Source organism: Mauremys mutica, chromosome 20, assembly GCF_020497125.1.
Source record: "Mauremys mutica isolate MM-2020 ecotype Southern chromosome 20, ASM2049712v1, whole genome shotgun sequence".
Taxonomy (NCBI): Eukaryota; Metazoa; Chordata; order Testudines; family Geoemydidae; genus Mauremys; species Mauremys mutica.
Genome location: NC_059091.1, coordinates 17,159,159 through 17,179,319, shown reverse-complemented (window position 1 = coordinate 17,179,319; position 20,161 = coordinate 17,159,159). Strand labels below are relative to the sequence as shown.

General features: G+C 53.6%; 1 protein-coding gene across 1 annotated transcript in view; it reads left to right on the top strand.

Moving 5' to 3' along the window:
* Nucleotides 1–20,161, top strand: part of LOC123353799 (resistin-like) — a 98,484-nt gene that overhangs the window by 21,553 nt on the left and 56,770 nt on the right. The gene's annotated exons all lie outside the window — the stretch shown is intronic.

The window sequence follows — 20,161 nt, the reverse complement described above, 5'->3', positions numbered from 1 at the left end:
AGGGGGTAATTGGGGAACAAGGACCAGTGGGGCTTAGATAGGGGGTGGAGGTTCTGGGGGGTAGTTGGGGCAGAGGTCTGGGGAGGGGGCAATCAGCGGACAGAGGCTGGGATTCAAAGGGCTCTGGGCTGCTGGCAGCCGCGGGGATCCCAGAGCCCTTTGAATCCCAGCCCCGGCTGGGAGTCAGAGGACTCTGGGCTGCCTGCAACCGCAGGGAGCCCAGAGCCTTTTAAATCCCAGCCGGGGCCGGGAATCAGAGGGCTCTGGGCTGCCCGCTGCGGCGGGGAGCCCAGAACCCTTTAAATCTCAGCCGCTGCTGGGATTTAAAGGGCTCTGGGCTGCCTGCAACCGCGGGGAGCCCGCAGCCCTTAAAAACTCAGCCGCGGCAGGGATTTAAAGGGCTCTGGGCTGCCTGCAACCGGGGGGAGCTGAGACCCTTTTAAATCCCAGCCGCAGCCGGGAATCAGAGGGCTCTGCGCTGCCCGCTGCGGCGGGGAGCCCAGAGCCCTTTAAATCTCAGCCGCGGCTGGGATTTAAAGGGCTCTGGGCTGCCTGCACCCGCGGGGAGCACAGAGCTTTTAAAATCCCAGCCGCGGCCGGGAATCAGAGGGCTCTGGGCTGCCTGCTGCAGCGGGTAGCCCAGAGCCCTATCAATCCCAGCCGCGGCTCGGATTTAAAAGGCTCTGGGCTCCCCGCGGTTGCAGGCAGCCCAGAGCCCTTTAAATCCCAGCCGCGGCCGGGAAACAGAGGGCTCAGGGCTGCCCGCTGCAGCAGGCAGCCCAGAGCCCTCTGATTCCCGGCGGCGGCTGGGATTTAAAGGGCTCTGGGCAGCCCTGGCGGCGGCGGCGGCGGCAGCGGCGGGGGGGCGCTCCAAGCAGGGGAGAAAAAACATTGGTGGGGCAGAGCCCCTGCTTGGGATTTATTCATGGGGCTAAAGCCCCAGAGCCCCATATAAGTCGGCGCCTATGCTGAGGCCTTGTTCTTAGCTAAGGTGTGTGGCTAAGCAGCCAGGGCAGCCGTAAGCTGGGAAGCCTACGGTCACATCCCAAAGCAGTCACACTGAAATAAGGTGCTATTGGGCTGTTAGGAAGACGATCCTGTCCTGATAGTGTCCATCACCACCAGATAAAGAAACAGATCTTAAGATGGTTAAAGAAAACTTAGTTTGACAGCATCCTGTCTGGCAAGAAATCGCTGATCAATGATTTTGGTTGTGAAACCCCCTTTCTATGTGTTTTATCTTTATGACCCCGACTTTTCTATTGTTAATCTGTCTGGCTCTCTAATCTGTCTGCTGTATAATTAATTTTGCTAGGTGTAAGTTAATTAGGGTAGTGGGATATAATTGGTTAGAGAATTATGTTACCATATGTTAGGATTGGTTAGTTACATTTCAGTAAAGTGATTGGCTAAGGTATAGCTGAGAATATTACTATATAAACTGGGGTCAAACAGGAAGTGGGAGGGAAATTGGAATCAAATTTGCTAAGGGTGGGGAACAGGGAATAGGGCATAGGAAAGGCTCTGCGGCAGCGGAGCCGGGGAGGGGGAGGCGGAGGCGGGGTAAAGGCTCTGCGGCGGCGGAGCCGGGGAGGGGGAGGCGGAGGCAGGGTAAAGGCTCTGAGGTGTCGGAGCTGGGAAGGGGGACGCGGAGGCGGGGTAAAGGCTCTGCGGCGTCGGAGCCGGGAAGGGGGATGCGGAGGCGGGGTAAAGGCTCTGCGGCTTCGGAGCCGGGAAGGGGGACGCGGAGGGGGGTAAAGGCTCTGAGGTGGCGGAGCTGGGGAGGGGGACGCGGAGGCGGGGTAAAGGCTATGCAGCGTCGGAGCCGGGAAGGGGGACACGGAGGCGGGGTAAAGGCTCTGCGGCGTCGGAGCCGGGAAGGGGGATGCGGAGGCAGGGTAAAGGCTCTGTGGCGTCGGAGCCGGGAAGGGGGAGGCGGGGTAAAGGCTCTGCGGCGTCGGAGCCGGGAAGGGGGACGCGGAGGCGGGGTAAAGGCTATGCAGCGTCGGAGCCGGGAAGGGGGACGCGGAGGCGGGGTAAAGGCTCTGCGGTGTCAGAGCCGGGAAGGGGGATGCGGAGGCGGGGTAAAGGCTCTGCGGTGTCGGAGCCGGGAAGGGGGACGCGGAGGCGGGGTAAAGGCTATGCGGCGTCGGAGCCAGGAAGGGGGATGCGGAGGCGGGGTAAAGGCTCTGCGGCGTCGGAGCCGGGAAGGGGGATGCGGAGGCGGGGTAAAGGCTCTGTGGCGTCGGAGCCGGGAAGGGGGAGGCGGGGTAAAGGCTATGCAGCGTCGGAGCCGGGAAGGGGGACGCGGAGGCGGGGTAAAGGCTATGCAGCGTCGGAGCCGGGAAGGGGGACGCAGGCTAAATGATCTGCGGCATCAGAGCTGGGAAGGGAACACTGGGGAACAGACTCTATCATTGTATAGAGATAAGCCCGACTGGTGTGAAGGGCTTCAGGATATGCTTGCTTGGAAACTAACCCCAATAAACATCCCACTGTCTGCCCTTCGGACTTCTGGTCTTTTGCCGCTTGCCTTTCTGCGTGACAAGAACCAGGGAAGTGGGAGAGTGAAGGGAAAGCCTCTAACAACCTCTAGGAAGCCACAAGCAGCAAATGCATGGGAACCACGCTGTGAGCTCCGCATTTTCTATCCCAGGGGCGGGGGAGGCTCAGCCCCTCGGCATAGGCACCGACTCTGTGGGTGCTCCACGGCCTGCAGGGGTCGCTTGACAGCTGCTGGGAAGCTCTCAGCTTGCTGCAGGATCCAGCCCTAACTGTGAAGATGACAAATTTTCTTTCATTTTCGCTCCCCATTATCCCCTCATTACTGTGATTTTTCTCCCTGCCATCTCAGTGTAATTGGCTCTGCGGCTCAGGACAGGGAGGAGGCAGAGTCTCAGGCATTTCCCAGTATAGGCCAGACCCTGGGGGGTTTGTCTTGGAATGATGCAGCCTCTTGGGGAGGGGGTGGTGGTTGGTGTAGAATGAGTTTGCTGGGTCTCATGGCCATTCCACACAGAAAGACCCACGATTGCAAACAGCAAGAGTGTCCCAGAACCCAAGCTCAAGCTCCTGCTAGGAGAACAGTGGTGCTGTGTCCTGGCAATCAGTGCTGCCCCGGCTGACCCAAGGTAGTGCTCGGAGGTCCTGTGCTGTGGGGGGAGTGCTCAATAGGGGCACTCTCCCTTGGCAGGGAGTGCTGCCCTGAATGCCCAGCACTAAGGGGTGCTGTGCTCTGGGGAGCGGGGTTGGAGGTTTAGAAGGGGGCACTTCATACCCCTCCCATGCTGCCCTCCTTGGAGAACGCTGCTGCTGCTGCCACCCCCTGCTGGAGCTGATGCAGCACATGGACAAGGGCCGGAACCGAGCCTGCCTCTCACTCCCTCTCCACTAGCTCTGCCCAGAGACCCCAGTCTCCCACCCCCTCTGAAATAGGGGTCAGTAACCCTTCTCCAGCCAGGCAGTTCAACCCTTGCTGGGGGCGGGGCGGGATCTCTGTGGTTTTGTGTGTGTGCCCTAGTCTCTCCCCATGCCCCTCTCCTCTGCCCCCCCAACTCCCCTCACTCTGCAGAGGCCTAGGCAACAAAACATACTTTAATAAGAGCCTTTATCTGCCAGCCCAGGGCTCTGTCCTTTGTTTTCCCAGGAGCTGCTGGCAGCCAGGATGTGATTAGCCCCTCACAGAAGGAACAAAGCCATCCCAAAGGGGAGGGGGGGACCCATTATCTCATCCCCTCATTCACCGGCTGGCTGACGCAGCAGCACCACGTCAGCCTGCTCAGCCCATAATAACCACGGTAATTGTGCCTCTGCCCAGGCTGTTCATTGTTCTCCAAACTGCCAAAGGACGGGCTGATTGGCGCTCTCACCGGGCAGTGACACAGCTAGTTAGTGGGTGTCGCCTCTGCTGGATGGAGACACAACTACCCAACTGCATGCATCCACCCGATGAAGTGGGCTTTAGCCCACGAAAGCTTATGCTCAAATAAACTTGTTAGTCTCTAACGTGCCACGAGTACTCCTGTTCTTTTTGTGGATACAGACTAACATGGCTGTTACTCTGAAAACTACCCATCTGTGCGTCAGAGCCCCCATGCTGCTGAGAGCGGAGGAAGATTCTGCTGTAGTTCAAGCTGTAGGCCAGGGATGGGCAAACTTTTTGGGCCGAGGGCCACATCTGCGTGGGGAAATTATATGCAGGGCCGGGGCAGGGGGTTGGGGTGCATGAGGGAGTGGAGGATGTGGGAGCGGGTGCAGTGTGCAGGAAGGGGCTCAGGGAAAGTGATTGGGGCAGAGGAGGGGTGTGGGGTGTATGAGGGGGCTCAGGGAAGAGGGTTGGGGTGCAGACTGTGGAAGGGGGCTCAGGATGGGGTTGGGGTGCACAGGGGTGCAGCAGGGAGCTCAGGGCAGGGAGTTGGGGTGCAGGAGGGGTGCGGGGTAGAGGCAGGGGGCTTAGGGCAGGGAGTTGGGGGGTACAGGAGGGGTTCGGGCTCCGGCCAGGCACTGCTTACCTAAAGCAGCTCCGGGGTGGCAGCGGCACTCACTGGGGCCAGGGGAGGCTCCTTGCATGCCTGCCCTGGCCCTGGCCCTGGCCCTGCAGCGCTCCAGGAAGCGCTGTGGCCCCTGGGGGGTGGAGGGGGTGGGGTGGTTCCGTGTCTGTTGCCGTTGCCGCACCTCCAGGTACCTCCCCCGAAGCTCCCATTGGCTGCAGTTCCCCATTCCTGGCCAATGGGAGCTGTGGGGGGCAGTGCCTGGAGGCATAGGCAACGCACTGAGCCCTCTGCCCCCCCCCACCCGGGGGCCGCAGGGACATGGTGCCGGCCACTTCTGCAGAGTGGCGCAGGGCCCGTGGCGCCACTGGGGGCAATCCCACAGGCCGGATCCAGCCCGCCCCTGCTGTAGGCCCTGGGCTGTGAGAGCCGGGAGAGTGTTATTATCTATATAGTGAGAGCACCTAGGTTATGTACCTTGTTTAGCTGGGGTATTACGGTAATGCCTTTGTGTCCCAGTCATGGGCTAGAACCAGGACCCCACTGTGTTGGGCTCTGTACCTTATTTATTAGAGGTATTATGGTAGCACCCAGGAGCCCTGTGGTGCTGGGAGCTGCACAAACAGAACAAAACGATGTCCCGGGCAGTGCAGGTGTAGTGAAATCCCAAGCCGGGAGGGGGGGAGAGCTCTGTGACATGTTTATACCCCCCCACCCCAGGGACCTTTTGCAACCATTTCCCTGCACTAAGTTCAGCCCAGTGACAATAGCAGCCCCGAGACAGAACAAAAGTGATGAAAGGGGGAGGGATAGCTCAGTGGTTTGAGCATTGGCCTGCTAAACCCAGGGTTGTGAGTTCAATCCTTGAGGGGGCCACTTAGGGATCTGAGGCAAAAATTGGTCCTGCTAGTGAAGGCAGGGGACTGGACTTGATGACCTTCCAAGGTCCCTTTTTTTTTTTTTTTTAGGTTGGATATTAGGAAAAACTTTTTCACTAGTAGGGTGGTGAAGCACTGGAATGGGTTACCTAGGGAGGTAGTGGAATCTCCTTCCTTAGAGGTTTTTAAGGTCAGGCTTGACAAAGCCCTGGCTGGGATGATTTAGTTGGGTTTGGTCCTGCTTTGAGCAGGGGGTTGGACTAGATGACCTCCTGAGGTCCCTTCCAACCCTGAGATTCTATGATTCTATGAACACTCCGAAGCTGACAGGGCAGAGGGATAACCTGCTCCCCCAGGGAGAGTATTCAGTCATTTCCCAGCAGCCCTGACGAGTGACCCAGACAGCCTGGGCTAGTGGGCAGGGAGCTGGGACTGCCACTCCCTGCTGGATGCTCTTCGGCAAGCCACTTCCCCACTCCATGCCTCAGTTTACCCTCCCACACTTTGTCTATTCAGATGGGAATTTCCATAGGGCAGAGACTGGCGGTGCCCTGCAGGCGGTGATGCTGGGAGGGGCAGAGCCCCATAGCCTGGGGGCACTGGCAGGGTTGGTGGTGCCCTGCAGGCGGTGATGCTGAGAGGGGCAGAGCCCCATAGCCTGGGGGCTCTGGAGGGGTGGATGGTGCCCTGCAGGTGGGCTGTGGGGAGGGGCAGAGCCCCATGGCAAGGGGCTGGCGCCAGCCATTATAACTGCTCAGTTGTTCACTCAGTGGCCTGCCCTTTCTGCCTGACTCTCCAGCCTCCAGCCATGGGACAGGGCCTGGCTGGAGCGTCTGGACCCTGAGGCTCTCTGGAGTAGCCCTTGCCCCCAGCTCAGTGCTCATGTCTGGGAGCAGCACGGTGCATGGCTCCAGCCAGGGGCTACCATCCAGGGCCATCTTCCATCTCTCAGCTAATCTCTGAGCTGTCCTCCCACAGGGCACTGGCCTGCAGACATCCCCTGCTCCACTGCCAAGCAGCAAGGTGAATGTCTGCCATGCAGAGAGCCAGGCTTCCCTGGATTTAACCCCTCCATTGCCACTGCCCTCCACAGAGATGGTGCCTTATCGCAGCTCCACAGTGCACAACAGACCCTATCCAACACTTCCCCTCTCCAGGCCTCCATTCCCCAGCCTGCCCTTTGTCCAGTTGGACTGTGAGCTCTTCAGGGCAGGGACTGTCCTTCAGATGTATCTGTACAGCGCACGGCACAATGGGGCCCTGATCTTGGTTGAGATGTCCATAAGACAAATGATAATAATGGCGATGGGACCAGAGAGCCGCAGTTCAGCTCCTGTGCTGCAGACAGACAGCAGACTGGCATCTGGGCATCCCCCCCGGGCACCAGACTCCCTGTAGCACCAATGGGTGCAGTGTTACCAAGAATATCTAGGAGCTGGGAAGAGCCAGGCAGAAGGGCCAGCTGTGTGTGCCCTCTGGGCTTCAATCCATGGTGCTTAATGTTCCCACTTCATTGCTGCATGGGAGTGATTTGATCTGGCAGCCCCACGGGAGCCCTGAGAGAGCCAGGTGTGAAATGCCACCTTGTGATTAGAAAATCAGCATGGACTCTGGTGCTGGCAGACACAGTCAGTGGCTCAGAGCTCATTGCTGTTATTTCTAGCCTGTGGCTTAGGATCCTCTCTGACAAGCAGGTGAATAACAAAATGAGCTGGCTGGGGCGGGGATCTGTCCCCACTCCTCTTCATGGAATGGAATTAGAACTAACTTGCTGTGAGTCATGAGCCCTATACTGCTAACAGGAGAGGGAAGTTCTCGCAGAGGCATGGCTTAGGAGCAGATGAATCCCAGTCACCGAGGGGCTGTGGATAGCAGCAGTTTGGCCACAAATTTGCCATGGAAACATTTTCTCTTCCTCAAACATCCTTTTCCATCTGGCAAATGGATTTAGATATGTGATGCTACACCTCATATTCTTCATAGAGATATTGTTATGGCATGAATATGGCATAACTAAGATATATTTTATGCAAGATGGGTCATATGAGGTATCATTGGAAAGGATCAGATTTGCTGAATGTGATTATCCAATTGGTACACATGTATCGTTTCTGTATCTGAAGTTAGGAATATTGACTCTGTACCAATTACAGCTGTGTGTGTACTTGGGGGAACACCCACCAGACAGCAGGCAATCAGCCTGAATGGGCCATTTAAGAAGGACAACAGGACTTTGAAGATGCTAATCTCCCACCTTTCTCAGAAACTTCCTGGGATGGTGCTTTGACATTGCAGGGTCATCAATCCAGGGTGTTGTTTTACTTTCAATTCAGTGAAAAATTCAGAAAATTCTGTGTTCGGTTCAACCGAAAATGAATTCTTCCCTCCATTTTTTGGAATTCCCAGTGACCAACAAATCCATTATTTGCCCTGCTCTACCAACAAGACCTATCTCAGATTCACTGAGAACTCTCCAGGTCTGCATGGTAGAGGAGTCTTGATTTAACAAACCTGGACATGAGCTGAGCAGAAAACAGAATTTCTGTTCCCCGGGAAATCCTGACATTTCGAAATTTGGTTTTGTTCCAAATCAGAACACTGAGTTGCCATTTCTAATTCTTTTGCAAAATGGAAATTTTGCAAAATTTCAATTTGGAAGCATCAAACCATTTTGTTTTGGCCATATCAAAATGCCCTGATCTCCCCAGGCAGCAGGTGAACCTGCTGCCTCTGAGACACAGCAGCCCAGGTGCCGGAGAAACTCCAGGCTGTCTGGGGGCCCACTTAGGGATCTGAGTTCAATCCTTGAGGGGGCCACTTAGGGACCTGGGGCAAAAATTGGGCCTGCTAGTGAAGGCAGGGGGCTGGACTCGATGACCTTTCAAGGTCCCTTCCAGTTCTAGGAGATTGGTATATCTCCCCTTATTACCTTTTTTTTTTTTATTACCCAGCTTTTCCTCGGAATCTGACTTTCCGATTTGCACCAAAATCCATATAGCCCCACCCACTGATGCCTAGAACATTCCCTGACATTTTGGAATTGATTGGCTGTGTGGCTCCGGAGCTATAGAGCACCCCTGAAGCTGAGTGCAGGCAGGGATGGGATAGCTGGGCCTGTGCATTTACTCTCAGTGTGAGCTTAACTGTGAAAAGGGAATGAAAGTTCATAAAGTCTCAAAACCTCCTGTAACAGCAAAGGCCGATGGGAAACGCTGCAAAAGGGAGACAGACAGACTGAACTAGTCCAAACGAGAAGGCCTCCAGGGATCACTCAAGGACTGTGTTACAATCATGCCTGGGAAAGACGAACAATGGCAAAACCAGAGCAAAATGGACCAAAACTGGTGGGTTCAAAACTAGGCCTAATTGGTGGTCAAAATAATGAGGGGGCTGGGCTATTCTGCCCATCACTCCCTTTCTGTGGGGAGACTGTGTGGGAAAAGAGGCTCCCGCGATGCTGCCGACTGATAGGAGAGGTATCGCAGGGGGACAATGGCTGACAGAAAGAAGGGGAAGGAGTAACTTTCACCATCATGGCTGCCACCTGCACTGGCTCCTGGGACCCTGGGATCACATCACATCACTGAACCTTCATTGTCCTGAACTCAAGAGATGTCCTCACCACCGGGCCAAGGAGGGACTCGGACGACAGCGCCACCTCCCCTGGGTCCAGCTGAATCCCAAATACCACCTGGGACTGTCACCTTCACCCCCGCCCTGTGCATCCTTTTCCTCCCCTACCTTATTTCTTGTCTTTCCTATCTCTCTCCTTTGGCCTTCTATTGGATAAGAGTCTGTCCCCCCCGCCCTGGACTGCATATTTTGCAACACTGCTCTAAGTGTTCTGTGGCCAGAAAGGCAGCTAAGTGCAAAGCCCTAATTACCCGATGCTGGTACAAGTTTGCCAGGTCTCAGAGTGTCTGGTAAAACCATGCACCATGTCTGTGGTTCTCCCAGCAGGGAGATTGCAAGACAATAGCAACACCAGAGACAAAAGCTGGATTTTGTGTCTTTGCTGGTCATGTCGCTCCCCTTTGGTGTGTTTGTCTTGCTTTGTCTTCTAAGAAATGGGATCAGACAGAAACCCCCACAGCACTAACAGCAGCTGCAACTAATGTCCTCTCTTTCCCCCAAAGAGGACAGTTCTCACCCTCTAAGCCAGTGGTCCGTAACCCTTTTTCTTTGCGGACCCCTTTGGAAATCAATTGTCTGTGTACACAGTGGAGTTCTGTTCAGTCAGTCTTCAGTCTAAGGCCATGCCCGCGCTACCACTTATGTCGACAAAACTTCTGTTGCTCAGAGGTGTGAATATTCCACCCCCCCGAGCAACATACGTTACGCTGGCATAAGTGCACCGTTGGCAGGAGAGCTTCTCCCACTGACATAGTTTCTGCCGCTCACCAGGGTGGCTTTTTTATGCCGACCGGACAGCTCTCTCCCATTGGCATAGAGCGTCTTCACCACATGCGCTGCAGAGGATCAGCTGTACCGGTCCAGCTGCACCGCTGCAGGGCTGTAAGTGGCCTTATTTTTGGACCCCATATCTTATACTGCAGACACCAAGGGTCCGCGGACCAGGGATTGAGACCCACCAATCTGAGATACAGTCAGATAGAGGGTTTTCCTTGCAAAGCCTCTCTACTGCTCAAGAGAAAGGGAATGACAACAAAAATGTTGTTAAGATAAAAGCCTTCCTTAGGATTTTACACCTCCAATGCTTTCACTGTTTTTCTTTCTTCTTCTGGATCTTCAGTAGAAAGTTACCAAGATTTTTAAACGGGTTCTTTGCCGTGGGACTAAGTAGGTTGAGGTATCTGTAAAGCAACCTTCCTACTTTATATCCGACTCTTTAACGTTGGGCAGCTGCAGGGTCTCATTAGCACCTCTGACTCTCTGGGCCTGATTGTCCATCTAAATCAGGGGTCGGCAACCTTTCAGAAGTGCTGTGCCGAGTCTTCATTTATTCACTTTAATTTAAGGTTTTGCGTGCCAGTAACACATTTGAACGTTTTTAGAATGTCTCTTTCTATAAATCTATAATATATAACTAAATGATTGTTGTATGTAAAGTAAATAAGGTTTTTTAAATGTTTACGAAGATTCATTTAAAATTAAATTAAAATGCAGAGCCCCCTGGACCAGTGGCCAGGACCCAGGCAGTGTGAGTGCCACTGAAAATCAGCTCGCGTGCCAACTTCGGTACACGTGCCATAGGTTGCCTACCCCTGATCTGGGTGGGAGGGATAGCTTAGTGGTTTGCGCATTAGCCTGCTAAACCCAGGGTTGTGAGCTCAATCCTTGAGGGAGCCACTTAGGAATTTGGGGCAAAAATCAGTACTTGGTCCTACCTAGTGAAGGCAGGGGGCTGGACTTGATGACCTCCTGAGGTCCCTTCCAGTTCTAGGAGATTGGTATATCTCCAATTATTATTAACAAGCACTGACCAATGCAGATAAAAAGGAACACTAACTAGCTGCCCTTTCTAATAGCCCCATCCATCCTGTGCACTGAAGGAGGTGAGGCTCCTGGAAAAGCTACCATGTGAGCTGCAATGAAGACTGTAGCCTAATGCCCATGCACAAAGGGGCAGAGGTAAGGTGATGAGGGCAAAGTGGGTTAAGCGGAACAGGGCAGCCTCATTCCACAATGAAAGTCTCTACCAGCACTTTTCTGGAGGCCAGTCCCAGCCTGCGGAATGAGCTCCCATAAATCACCCCAGCACAGGTTGTGGACCTTCCCTTCTCTATGATAAACACACAACACCACACATCTACAAATCCTCCCAAAACAAGCTGCTTCACTGCACACGATTCGCTGATTGGAGAACAAACGGCAGGGGATGGGTAGTCATGTGGCTTAGTGCTCTGCTGGAAGGAGCTCAGATACTGCAGTGATGAGTGTGGTATAAAACCCTCTATAGAACTGAATAGCTATTGGGCTTTAAAGTCACACCTGACCTTAATCCAAATTAACTTTCATGTGTAGACAAGCCCTGAATGACGTAGGCACCTGCTTAACTTTTGGAACACAGGACTGGGAGCAACCTCCTGGGTCTTGGGGTCTGGTAGCTGCTATCACAGGCCACCCTCTCATATTACCCTGTTCATCAATGGCCCGAGCTCGACCTTCAGATCGGTTACAGTCTCTTGCCCTCATGGTCCTACTGTGAGGCAGTTCCAGCACCTCCCTCCTCTGGGCAGTTCAAAACCTGCTTCTAATTGATTCCTGGTCAGCTTAGCCCCATTGATTCTTGGGCAACACTGTCTGTTAGCTGCACTAGCCCTTCGCCCTCCCTGGCATCCTGCCCCCCCCGATGTATTTCTAGAGCGCGATCAGATCTCTCTCAGCCATCAGTTTGCTGGGCCACATAAGCCAAGCCCTCTCAGAGCACAGCTACACTGTCGTCAGGGGTGATTGTAGCTGGAGCTGACATCTGAGCTGACTTTGATCAGTGCCAGAGCAGTGAAACCCCAGGGACGTGGCATCAGCAAGGGACAGCTGCATACTGACCCAGGGGTCTGGCTGGGGTTTACAGCTCATGGTGACACTTTCACTGCCACAGCTTCCAGTCCCCAAGCTAGCTAGGTCCAAGTTGGCTCCGGTCTGTCTACACGAGCTGCAGTCACTCCTCTGACTGCAGTGAAGCCGCGTGTCTCCTCCAGAGCTGTAGCTGAGCCACCCAGTTGACACCCATGTGTCTCCACTGGCTCACATGTATTCAGTCTTTGCAGGATCAGGCCTCCAGAGCTGCCCTCGAACCATCAAACCCCCCCCCCCCGCCCCCCATCAATGGGTTTGTTTCAAATCGCTTCTCTGAGTTTATGAATTGAATGAGTTTGTAGTCCCGTTTGAGCCGGCCCGGAGGAGTTCTACCCAGCTCTGGTCAGTTCTGTCTGCATTCCAACAGCAACTGGGACTGGGACCAGGTGGCAGTGGGGGGCTAGTTGGCAGCACACGACTGGGCCACCCACCCATTTCTACACAGAACAGGTATAAATGCCATGACACTAGACTCAGTGGCCAGGGAAGCTGCTGGGGAAACCGAGGCAGCGCTGAGCATTGCTGTGGTGGAGATCCCAGACATGAGTGGGGAAATGGAGGCTGTTAGGGGTACTAAGGACATATGATACCTGCCGGAGGGTGGGGAAAGCCCAAGGCAAGAGAGAAGCCACTGCTTGGGAAGATGCAAAAGGAGCCGTGGCAAAGAGGAAGGGGGAATCCCCACCTCCCAAATGGAACTAGCTGATGGTCTGTGAAAATGTAACTGACCCTGATGGGGTGGCAGAGGAGATGCTGCTCGCCCCTTCTCAATGTGTGGGAGGGACCCCGAATCCTGACCCACTCCCTGCAGCACAGCACCCCTGGAGCCAGGCTGGGACATTGGGGTCAGCACTGACTGCAAGGGGAGAGCCTTCACCAGGGGTGAAAGTAACTTACAGGACTTACCGGTACTGCTGGAGTCCTGAGGGGGGGCGTGGCCTCATCCAGAAGAGCCGTGGCCTCAACTTGAAGAGGTGGTGCCTCTCAAGATTTAAAGGCCCTGGGGCACTGGCTGTGGCTGGGAGCCCCAGGGGCTTTAAATCAACCAGGGACTCCCAGCTGCAGAGGTGGCTGGGAGCCCCTGGGGCTCAGGGGAAAATTAAAGAGCCTGGGGCTCCAGCAGCCGCGGCACCCCAGAGCCCTTTAAATCCGGCCCCAGCCCGGCCGCCGGAGCCGCGGGCGGGGGGTTTAAAGGGCTCTGGGCTGCCTGCTGTGGCGGGGAGCCCAGAGCCCTTTAAATCCCCGCAGAAGAAGCTGGTGCGGTCCGGCATGGCGTGCTGGTTCTTGCCGGTATGCCATACCGGCCTGTACCGGCTTACTTTCACCTCTGGCCTCCACCCTGCTCCCTGCAGCACAGCGGCCCCTAGCACCGCACCGCACTGGGTCAACTTTCTCACGTTCCCGTGCCCTTACTAGATGCAGCGCCTAGCACAATGAGCAGCGGATCTAGGCAGGGCCTGCGGGTGCTTCCAGAACAAGAGGATTGTTTGCCCTGTACTACCTGTATAGAGACAAGAGTGCCTCACAGTGATGTGCAGCGGAGTCCTGTGTTTTGTAAAGCTGAGGAATGACGTCTGTTCCAATCCACAAGCTTTTAACACTTAGATTCCCCTTTATGAAACTCCCACACTTTGGCCGCTGCCTTGTGCCAGCCAAGCTGGATGTCGCTGCGTCAGCAACATGCGGCAGTGAAAGGAAAGGACTGAATTACTGCGTGACGAGGGAGTGATATGAAAACCCTCCTCCAAAAGGCGAAGCCCTAGCCAAGACACCAACTAGTGTCTGAGATGAGCTGGCAGCTGTGAGTACTATTTATTAGCTGTACTGCAGTAGGCCTACATGCTTGGAGAGCTAGGGATCAGAAGCACTATAGAAGAGATAGGTATTATTACTGTGCTAGATGCTGGACGAATACTGAGTTAAAAGACAACGCCCTTACAATCTTCAGACTCCTGTCTTTACAGCCAGCCTGCTCTGTAAGGGGGCATGGGTGGGGGTGAGGACCCTTCCGTATAGACAGCAATCCCTGTAGCAACCTGCATGTGACTTATAGGGAGGAGCCCAGGTTGCAGGAGGGATTAGCCATGTGGAAGTTAGTCTGTGTGTACATGGCTGGAATGTCGCTGCAAATAGCTCTCTTAATCCAAAGCCAGTTTAGTTTTACAAGCCTCTTGGGAAACAATCCCCAGACACAATGAGCCCGCTGTGCTGACTTTGATGGTGTTACTCCGATCGCTCTTCATGTGGAAGGAAAGTCAGGTCCTGTGTCCCTCTGAGGCCCCTTGCTGGGAACCCCCAGGCCATCCAGAAGCAAGGATGTCCCTGGACCAGCTGCAAAGAAATCACTCCAAGTGATTGCCCTTGGAGCATAGCCCAGGCAGATGGGGAGGGAGGTGTGTCTAATTAATGCAATGTTCTCTCTTTGGTGTTCTGCAACTGACAGCTATGGCCCAGCTTGCTGCTGTTCAGGCAGCCTCAGCCGGCTATCCCCATTTCCTTGAGTGCCCTTGTACCTCACACTCTCCTTAAAATTGGAGTCAGTCAGGCTGGAAGCCAGCGACAATCTGTCTTGTGTGGGTGACGTGTTATTTCTGCAAGGACAGACTGGGTTAGTACTTGGACTGGGAAACCCCAGGCTGCTGCAGGGACTGAGGCAGGGGCTCAATAGAGGGTGGGGTGACGGAAGCTCCCTAGAAGTGGGGGGGGCACCTGCACTCAAACTGTGGTCCTGCGCCCCTGTGCTGCCCCTTCCCCCTGTGGCCCCACTCCCATGCCACCCCTTCCCCACATGGCCTTCTGGCCACCCCATTCTGGTGCTCCTAGTAGAGGGCACTCACTCCTCACAGTCAATGCTGACCCCAATGCCCCAGCATGGCTCTGGGGGGTGCTGTGCTGCAGGGAGTGGGGTGAGGAGCTCAGTAGCGGGTGCTCTACCCTCAGAGTCAGTACTGACAGCAATGACCCTATGTGGTGCTAGGAGGTGCTGTGTCGCAGGGGAGGGTGTGGAGGGCTCCATAGGGGGTGCCTCTCCCCGTGGAGACAGCACTGATTAGAAACCTTTCTAAAAGATTCACTGCAGCTCAGGCAGACTGAGAAACTACATGTAGGAGCATTCTGCAGGTCAGACTGGCTCAGCATGCTCCCTTTTGACCATAATATCTATGAACCCTAAATTGAAATAAGCCTCTCTTCCACCAGAACAAGAGAGTCTGCACGGAGCTTGCACCAGTTTGAAGCCAATTTAAATCAAACCTGTGGAACTTCTGCGTGCAGCCAAGTCAAAACTGGCACCCGATTCCCATGGAAATTTCCATCGTCTGGCTGCTTTGCCAATCCCAGCACAAGGGAACAATCCCCATTGTTCACTGATCCGTCTACTCACCTGGCCTCTGTGGTGACTGGGATGGAGGGGGAAGGCAAAATGTTTTCTCTCCCATTTCAGCTTGTTGGCTCTGCTGGCATGTTGCATCTGGGGCAGTTTCACAGCATTCCTCTATAGAGTTGTCCCTGTCTACACCCACTGAAGGTGTGCTGCTTTAACTACTAAAATTGTACAACACCCCCTAGTGTGGACGCAGTTACGTCGGTAGAAATATGCTCATTATTATGGTTTATTAGGAATATTATGGTAGCACCTAGGAGCCCCAGTCATGGATCACGATCCCATTATGCTAGGTGCTGTACATTATTTATTAGGTGTATTACGGTAGCACCAACCATCCCAAGCATGGACCAGGACTCCATTGTGTTATCACTGTACATTATCTATTAGGTGTATTATGGTAGTATCCAGGCGCACCAGTCAGGGCCAGACCCTCATTGTGGTAGATACTGTACATTATCTATTAGTTGTATTATGGTAATGGCCAAGTGTGCCAGTCAGGGGCCAGACCTCCATTGTGCCAGGTGCTGAACAAACAGAACCAAAAGACAATCCTTTCCCCTAAGAGCTTCCAGTCAAAGACAAGAGACAACAGATGGAGACAGACAGACCAGTGTGGGGTGGGGATTACAAGGAAACAATGAGATGTTATTGATCAGCAGGATGGGCCAGGGCCTCAGCGCACCAACCACCTAACTGGTGTCCAGATTCTCCTCAGCACCATGGCAAAGGAGAGTGTGAGGGAGGGATGGAAGGAGGCTAAGGAGTGAGTTTTAGAGATGTTTCTGGGAGGGGAAGCAGGGGAGAAAGCACAATGACCTAACCAGCAGGTGAAGAAGGCTGGGATCATGGACTGGTTGGAGGCAGGCGCTGATCCCTCGACAGTGAATGAGAGATGACAGGTCAGGTGGGGTGGGGATAGGATGTGAAGGGCCTCGAATACAAGCATTTTAACCTTGATGTGCTAGAGAAGGGGCTGATGGAGGGATCCAAGCAAGGGGTGATGTCGTCAAAGCAACAGGCCAGGAAAAGGGTCTATGCAGCAGCATTCGGAATGGATACCAGCGAGACATGGCTGCCTTTGTCTAGGCCAGAGAGAAAGATTTTGCAATAATCGAAAGGTGAGGTGCTGAGAGCCAGGACGAGCGTTTTCGCTGGGTGCTGGTCCTGTACAGGAAGAAGAATAAACAACACCAATGTAAGGTGCCTTTACACCAGCATGACTGGGTCCATGCTAGCAGTTGGACTGATATAACTGTATCAGTAACAGGTCACTCCCCTGGCGGCAATAGCTACACCAGTACAAAACCTGCGTCAGTTTCACAGCAATGGCCTTTGCTTTCTTTCTTAGCTTGATTGCAGTTCACTGACGTCCCAAACTTGGGCCAGGTGGGAACGTTCTCAGAATATGAGACGGACGGGGTCTCTGAAAGGGGTGGTGGGACCAGCTGCACCCTCGGGCTGGCGGGAATCCCCGAACAAAGCCGGGATGATCCCACAAACAGTGGGGTGGGCGTCAGCCTCCGAACCTCCCAAAGTGCTGCCGAGGCCTGCATTAGTAGCTGCCCCTCCCTGCCTACAGTGCCATCCGGCAACTCAGCAGAGCCGGCATTGGACATGCAGCTCAAACACAAAGGCCATGGCTGGGGCTGGCGAGGAGACAAGATTCCTGCTGGCCCAGTGTACCGCTCCAGAAGATTTACAGTGTCTATGCATGTTCCCAACTTGGCCCAAGATGAAATACTGCCGAGCTGGAAATTAAAATTGGATTTGGGTTGGTTGTGATTTGTGTGATTAATTTTAAGAGTGGAAATAAGTTGTCAGAGGAGAGTGCTCTCTGCCTGTCACCATCCATCTGTCCATCTATCCCCATGTGCATCCGTCTCTCTCTCACACACACCCTACACACCCTTCTAGCTGGGGGTCTCTCTAGCTCTCTTGTATTAGCACCTGTCACTGTAGTATCTGAGCTAAAGTGGCTGAGCAGCATAAGAAAGGCTTTTTATAAGCAGAAGCCAGGACAAAAGCCCTACAGAGCATACAGGGCCCATTAATTAACGAGGCAGGAGACAGAATCAATAAGGGCTCTACAAGAGCAGAGCTTCTCGACGCATGCTGTAAATTGACTATCGATAAAAGGCAGGTGAAATCTGCAGGCCCAATCGGAGCACCTCGACGGCTGGGCATATGAATCTGCTAACAACTGTCACAGACTTTGCACCCTTTGTGTCAAAGCGATGGCGCCCAGGAGAAAAATGAAGTGTGGAAATGGAAAGCAGGGAAAACCTGCCAGTTACTGATGCGAGGGTGATTTCTGTCCCTAATAAAATAAAGGAACATGTTGTTTTAATCTAAACAAATGACCCCGTGGGTAGGACACAGCCAGTGGTGTAAGTAGAAATCATTTCTTGCTGGTACTGCACTCATGGGAGGGACACAAGTGCGGGAGGGAGGACGACATGATCTCCCCATGTGACCCTTCATGTGACTCCTTTCTGCCCCGCCCTTAGCCCAGGGCCACCATGCTCTCCCCGTCCCCTGGGGTACCCCCTTTTGTATATACAAATATCAACATGCTTAACTAGTCACTTCCCCCTCACATATGTAGTATTCAGTTTGTTTATATGAGAGTTGTGTGAGAAGCCATTTCAGCATATGTATGACTTATTAACAGACAAATTTTAAGTAGAACTGTGTCCTAAACTGCTTTATGGTATTGTACCCAAACATTGCATTTCAGTGCAGGATTCAACTTCCTTTATAGGAACAGATTCCTGAACAGAACAGACTCCTGAAACTCTTACCACAAAAGTGGCCCATACTCATGTAAATAGTCCCATTGCCTTCAATGGGATTGATCAAATGATTAAGGGTTTACAGGATTAGGTTCCAAGTTTATAAATTGTTCTGGATGAAACTGACAATGCCTGAGCTGTCAGATCAGAAGGGGCTTCATTCGAATAAAGGTGGGCAGATGCGTGATGAGGAACATATTTTCAGCAAAGTTCTTGGCAGATTCCTGAGGCAGCTGGTTTAAGGCCGTCAGTGTCCAGCATTATAATCTTCACTTATAATTCTCTCATCTACAAAGCTGGAAAATGAGGCATTTGTTTTCTTTGTTTTGCTTCTCCAGTTCCAGTTTAAAAAATGCACGTTAGATTAGTTTGACTGCAAAGAAGAATTCTATGTACACTGGGGACAACACCCATAAGGCTGCAGAACTGTGCTGACATGAGAATCCAAACATCCTCTGGCCAGTGCAAGCAGAGGCATTTCTCTAATGATTTGGACTTGATGTGATGCAGTATGGATGTCATGGATAATTCAGACCAAAGGGGAGAAACAAAATAAAAAACACTGTTTAAACACCTTCCATCTGCCCCACCCCCAACACCTCCCTTGAGGACTCATGACCAACATAACAGCACAATACATATGCTAATAAACTTAAACAAAGTATGGTGCTGTTAAAGCCATATGAAGAATGAATGCCGTGCCTAGGCATGTTCTGCTCCTTTAAGGAGTAGAGTGCAGCCCCCTCATCCCCCGGGCGGGGGGACTAGCTCCAAGTCTTTCCAGTACCCCATACCTGCTAAAAATGTCTTGCCAGTACTGCGTACCGGAGGGTACCACACTACTTGCACTCCTGGACACAGCAAAGGTGGATAAAGGATGAATGATGCCAGGCCAAGCCCATTTGGGGATGAGGGTATAAAGTGGCTGGTGACGGGAACATAACTGGGGCGAGCTATCTTGGTTTCAGCCGAGCAGTTGATTAGGTTCAGCACTCATGGCACTAGGGGGTGCTGTACTGCAGGAAGCAGGGTAGGTGACTCCCCAGGGGGTGCATTTCCCTAGGAGCCAGTGTTTACCCCCATGTCCTAGGGGGCTTGGTAGGAGGCACTTTCCCCTGGCAGTCAGCGCTGACTCCAATACCCCAGTGTGGTGCTAGGGGGTGCTGTGCTGCAGGGAGAGGGGTCAGGGCTTTACTCTAAGGGTACGTCCATACTTCCCGCCCGGGTCGGCGGGTAGCGATCGACTTCTCGGAGTTCGATATATCGCGTCTCATCTAGACGCGATATATCGAACTCTGAACGCACTCCCGTTGACTCCGGAACTCCACCAACACGAACGGCGGTGGCGGAGTCGACGGGGGAGCCGCGGACTTCGATCCCGCGCCGTGAGGACGGGTAAGTAACTCGAACTAAGGTACTTCGAGTTCAGCTGAACTTGCATACCTTAGTTCGAACCCCCCGCCTAGTGTAGACCAGGCCTATATACATTTAAATGTCCTGAGTTACTGATTTTTGGAGGTGTCAGTGAAGGGCCAGCTGGTTATTAGGACTAACAAAGCCCCCAAACTGGGGAAATTATGAACCATTTTGTTGGAAATGTTCCCCCCCATTTCTGTTGTTTGCTCCCCTCTAAATGGGGCTTTTTGGTGAAATCCAACAAAGTGGCCGATTGTCCCTCAGATATCTGCCCTGTGCAGTGCCAAGGTACTGGGGGGGGGGGGTGAGAACCTCTCCCTTCCCCAGCAACACACGTGGCGGGGGGGGGCATGTTTTCAGCCAAATGAGTCCTCGTGCCCAGACCAAGGGGGCAGCTTTGCCTTGGGTTACAAATATTTCACTCCCCTCCTCTCACAGACTGTCCCTGCCCCCTAGCAAGCAGGTGAGGAGCATGGTCCCAAGGGGCCAAATAAGACGTGACTTAACCAAGGTCGCTCACAACACAGGCAGCGGCAGCAGAGCTGGGAATAGAACCCAGGAGTCCTGACTCCCAGACCCCCCCCTACAATACTTCCCCCTAAACTCCTGCTTCTCCTGCCAGTACATAAAGGGAGCCGCTGGCGAGCCGCTGCCCGGGGT